Source organism: Neolamprologus multifasciatus, unplaced genomic scaffold (assembly GCF_963576455.1).
Source record: "Neolamprologus multifasciatus unplaced genomic scaffold, fNeoMul1.2 chr13_unloc_2, whole genome shotgun sequence".
Taxonomy (NCBI): Eukaryota; Metazoa; Chordata; class Actinopteri; order Cichliformes; family Cichlidae; genus Neolamprologus; species Neolamprologus multifasciatus.
In genome coordinates, this window is record NW_028181975.1 from 369,385 (window position 1) to 375,223 (window position 5,839).

The 5,839-nt window shown below is 38.6% G+C and overlaps 1 pseudogene across 1 annotated transcript; it reads left to right on the plus strand.

Moving 5' to 3' along the window:
• The first annotated feature begins 1,050 nt into the window (after nt 1-1,050).
• Nucleotides 1,051-4,648, plus strand: LOC146490424 (uncharacterized; annotated as a pseudogene). The gene is made up of 2 exons (XR_014872756.1): nt 1,051-3,402; nt 3,746-4,648. The product of XR_014872756.1 is annotated as an uncharacterized LOC146490424 (transcript).
• Nucleotides 4,649-5,839: the final 1,191 nt, after the last annotated feature.

Consider the following 5,839-nt stretch of genomic DNA (forward strand, 5'->3'; position numbering starts at 1 on the left):
AAACAGAAACATGAAACTCTAATAATAAACATCATAATCATCATCATTAACACAACAAGAGAACAAGAAAACAATCCCTGATGCAAAATTAAACCAAAACATAATAAACTCAAAATACTGGGTGGAAACTGACCCAGAACCGTGACAGTTGTGATGTCAAATATCAATCCCAAATTCGCTTCTCTGTTGTGATGTCAAATATCAATGCCACACTTACTTCTCTGTTGTGATGTCAAATATCAATGCCAGACTCGCTTCTCTGTTGTGATGTCAAATATCAATGCCAGATTCGCTTCTCTGTTGTCATGTCAAATATCAATGCCAGACTCGCTTCTCTGTTGTGATGTCAAATATCAATGCGAAACTCGCTTCTCTGTTGTGATGTCAAATGTCAATGCCAGACTCGCTTCTCTGTTGTGATGTCAAATGTCAATGCCAGACTCGCTTCTCTGTTGTGATGTCAAATGTCAATGCCAGACTAGCTTCTCTGTTGTGATGTCAAATATCAATGCGAAACTCGCTTCTCTGCTGTGATGTAAAATGTCAATGCCAGACTCGCTTCTCTGTTGTGATGTCAAATATCAATGCCAGATTTGACCTCTCTGTTGTGATGTCAAAAATCAATGCCAGACTCGCTTCTCTGTTGTGATGTCAAATATCAATGGGAAACTCGCTTCTCTGTGGTGATGTCAAATATCAATTCCAGACTCGCTTCTCTGCTGTGATGTAAAATGTCAATGCCAGACTCGCTTCTCTGTTGTGATGTCAAATATCAATGCGAAACTCGCTTCTCTGCTGTGATGTCAAATATCAATGCCAGACTCGCTTCTCTGTTGTGATGTCAAATATCAATGCCAGATTTGACCTCTCTGTTGTGATGTCAAAAATCAATGCCAGATTCATCTCTCTGTTGTGATGTCAAATATCAATGCGAGACTCGCTTCTCTGTTGTGATGTCAAATATCAATGCCAAATTCATCTCTCTGTTGTGATGTCAAATATCAATGCCAGATTCGCTTCTTTGTTGTGATGTCAAATATAAGTGCCAGATTCGTCTCTCTGTTGTGAGGTCAAATATCAATGCCAAACTCGCTTCTCTGTTGTGATGTCAAATATCAATGCCAGATTCATCTCTCTGTTGTGATGTCAAATATCAGTGCCAGACTCGCTTCTCTGTTGTGATGTCAAATGTCAGTGCCAGACTCGCTTCTCTGTTGTGATGTCAAATATCAATGCCAGACACGCTTCTCTGTTGTGATGTCAAATGTCAATGCCAAATTCGCTTCTCTGTTGTGATGTCAAATGTCAATGCTAGACTCGCTTCTCTGTTATGATGTCAGATATCAATGCCAGATTCGCTTCTCTTTTTTGTGATGTCAAATGTCAATGCCAGATTCGCTTCTCTGTTGTGATGTCAAATGTCAATGCCAGATTCGCTTTTCTGTTGTGATGTCAAATATCAATGCCAGACTCGCTTCTCTGTTGTGATGTCAAATATCAATGCCAGATTCGCTTCTCTGTTGTGATGTCAAATATCAATGCCAGAATCGCTTCTCTGTTTTGATGTCAAATGTCAATGCCAGACTCGCTTCTCTTTTTTGTGATGTCAAATATCAATGCCAGATTCGTCTCTCTGTTGTGATGTCAAATATCAATGCCAGACTCGCTTCTCTGTTGTGATGTCAAATGTCAATGCCAGATTCATCTCTCTGCTGTGCAGAGATTGGCAGTAACAAGTACAAGTACAAGGGCAGTACAAGTAACGCGTTACTGTAATTGGATTACTTTTTTCAAGTAACGAGTAAAGTAAGGGATTACTATTGCAAAAACGGTAATTAGATTACCGTTACTTTCCCGTAGGAACGCTGCGTTACTGCGTTACTAAAACCGTGATCTTTTGCGAGAATTTCTCATGACAATGACGTAAGTGAGTGTGACGGCTGTGGTAGCGTGTGTGTAAATCAACAATAGAAAACATGGAGCGAGAGATAGAGTACGATCGCACAGCATTTAATACTTGGAAATACCGACATTACTTTGAATTTGACTCTTTAAAAAGCGACAAAAACATAAGCGTACGTTGTACACTCTGCATCGGAAGAAAACTTCTTTCTACGTCGAAAAATTCCACTTCCAACCTGAGCAAGCACATAGCACGCTGCCACAAAAATGTTAAATTGACAGAAAACCCCCAGGATCCCCTCACTGAAGTGACCGCTGTGGCTACCACATCTACTTCCACCAGGCAAACCTCAGATGGACCCACTCCTGCTAAACAGGTTAAACTAGACGTAAGAACGACAGGACTTATTAGTGCCGCTGAACTGAAGAAGCTCGTCGCTGCCTATATCGTCGAGGACATGTTGCCGATTTCCACTGTAGACTCTGAATCATTCCGACGCATCGTAGAAAAAATACCAACTAAAAGTGGTGTCAAGCTGCTCCAGAGAAAGTCATTTGTAGGACAGCTTGAGAGAGAATATGACAAAATGAACTAACTTGAAGGCTACACTCGAAGAGGCAGAGTTTGTTTCCACCACTGCCGACATCTGGACGGTAAATAATAAAAGTTTTATGGGTGTAACAGTTCACTGGATTAATTCCACATTACAACGCAACAAGGCCGCCCTAGCATGCAAGAGAATTAGAGGCAGCCATACCTATGATGTAATTGGAGCAGAGATTGAAGAAATCCATTCATCATATGGACTACAAGGCAAAGTTATTGCCACTGTAATGGATAATGCATCCAATTTTGCCAAAGCATTCAGAGTATATCAGCCCTGTCATTTGGAGTCTGAATCTGAAAATGAAGAGGGTGATGACGAGGAACCGACCTTTACTGATGTCATAGAAGCTCTTTCAACTGCATCTGGTGATGCACAGTTTAGCCTCCCTCCACACTACAGATGTGCATCGCACACAATTAACTTGATTTCAACAAGCGATGTTGACAAACATCTAAATTCCTGTGCAGACACCAAGGCTGTATATAGGAGTAGCATTGCAAAATGTTCTGCTCTTTGGACTAAAGCAAATCGATCAACATTAGCCTCTGAACAGGTGGAGGAAGTCAGCCGGAGGAAACTAATGGTACCAACATCCACAAGATGGAATTTCCTGTATGAGGCCATTTCTAGAATCATCACAATTCCCTTGAATGAACTTAATCCCCTGTGTGTAAAACTGGGAATCAAGTGCCTTAATGAAAGGGAGTACCAGTTCTTGAAAGAGTACTGTACTGTGATGAAGCCCCTGACAGTGGCTCTGGACATTTTACAAGGGGATGAGTGCACCTATGGGGCTTTACTGCCAACACTCACAAGCCTGATGTCAAAGACGCTTGCCCTGAAAGATGACCTCTCTAGAATGACAGCCAGCCTTCCAGATGTCATTGTAAAGGTAAGATTATTATTAATTGCTTTGGGTGGATTTGTTAAATTTATTATACCATTCACAGTGGGTGGATGTTATACTTTGTTTTAAGCAGCGTGTACAATTATTAAAATGATAGAATAAAAGACCAAGTATTCACCCCTTGTTAAATATCAGGGACATTGATCATCATTAATCATGAATATTAATCATAATATCAACAAAAGCCTCAACCAAAATTAAATCTCAGACAGTATTGATAATAGAAAATATAGATGGTTTAGAGCTGTAAAGCCCACAAAATAATGACAATAGGTAATTATATAGTAAAATAATTTTATTCTTAGATGCATCATATTGTATGTTACAGGCCATCAAGACTCGTTTTGATGCTGTTCTGGATAGCCAAGAAGGACTTCTCGCAGCGGCCACTTGTCCCAAGTTTAAACTTCGTTGGCTGAGAGATGAGCATAGGAGAGAGTATGTGAAGGAGCTCCTGATAACAGAGTGTCGTAAAGCTGCTCCTGCAACTGAGAACACTAATGTGTCCCAAATGCCAGCCAGCCCAGGCAAAATGGACTTTTTTTAATTTCAGAATCAGCCCACAGAAAGCTTCTCAGCAGAAAAAGAAGTAACGGACTTTTTAAGGTCAGGCTATGAGCTTGAGATTCTGAATCAGTTCCCAAATCTCAAAAAGATGTACATGAAATACAACAGTCCAACTCCATCCAGTGCACCAGTGGAACGGCTGTTCAGTTTAGGTGGATTGGTGCTTTCCCCAAAAAGGAACAGAATGTCTGATAGAAGGTTTGAGAAGCTTCTGCTGATGCGATATAACCACTGTTTCAGCCCAAAAGAAAATAATAAAACCAAGGTATTTTTCAGGGTTGCCACAAAATGAGACTGGATTAACAGCCTAAATGTAGCATGCAATAGCAATTTCTGTTTTTGTAATCTCAATATTATGCCTCTCTGCACTTTACCAACTGTTAAAAGATGTTATTGTTAATTTTATTTATTTTATTTATTTATTTTTTGCTGTATTTATATGAAAGGATGTGTGTGTGTACACACAAAAATAATTTATGTTACATGCTGGAGTATGCAGAAATACAGTTTAAGTCTTTATTTTCTTAAAATATGGTGTAATGTGCAGAAATATGTTCAAATGTTAAACAAATTTATTAAAGTCAAAGACTGTTCAATTTAATAAAATTTTTGTTTGATGCACTGTTTATAAAGTTAAGATTAAAAGTAATAAACATTTTTTTAAAAAGACACTTTTCCATTTGATTCACTTTTATATGATGGATTATGCAGAAAAAATAGAATTGGCCCAAAAGGTCTATTGCTTTATCACGCATCCAGGTAGTGTATCATGTTTTTAAAAGTAACTAAGTAACTAAGTAACTAAGTAATTAATTACTTTTGAAAATGGGTAATCAGTAAGGTAATGGGATTACTTTTTGAGAAGTAATCAGTAATCAGTAACTAATTACTTTTTTCAAGTAACTTGACCAACACTGCTGCTTTGATGACAAATATCAATGCCAGACTCGCTTCTCTGCTGTGATTCAAACTTTTTCAGAAACTTTTCTTTGTCCTGCTCTGCCACCTGACCTACAGCCACCCACTGTAGTGGGTTAGAAGAATTGTAAAGTGCACACATAAGAAGCCATACTGGGAAATTGTCTTCTCTGCGTTTTCCAAAGAAGACAGTCCCAAAGCCTCCTTCACCCAGCTTATCCTGCTCTTCGAATTTTTCTTCAAAGTCCTCTACAGAGAGACAAAACAAATTGAATTTAACAGGTAAAGGAGACTTTACTCACCTAGATATTTACGCACAGCCACAGCACGTGGTGTGGTAAAGGTCGGCCAAGATTTTGACCACATGTCAGAAACTGGATCAAAATTGGACTAAACTCACTTGAACTCTGACTTTGTCTGCACTTAGAACTATCACAAGACATTAAAACAAAACATCGGGCATTGATGACATCACAGGAATCTAACATTCTAATCTATGCAAACTGTCTCCATGGCTACATAATATCAAATTAAATCATAGCAAAGGAGTAAAAAAGCAGGATCAGTCTTAGGGTGTATGTTACATGTTTGCCAGTTTGGATGAGTGAGTGCAATACTTCATCGGCCTGTGTTGTAGCAACCTGTTGAACCTGCTGAGAAACTTTTCTTTGTCCACTCTGCCCCAAACTTCACATGCTCCATAAAAGTCGAGGCCTAGAGACCTCTGCATAGTTATTAGCATTAGGTTATCAGTATCATCTGATATATATGACATTTACAGTACAGTACTCACACATGACATAGGAGGAATAAATATGAACTTTTTGACATAAATTTGATCATATGAAATTGGATATTTTTAAAAATTTGAAACTTTTTCCTTCCGTCATACTTCAGAAATATAATATATTAAGTTTTGAACATTTTAAAACACATT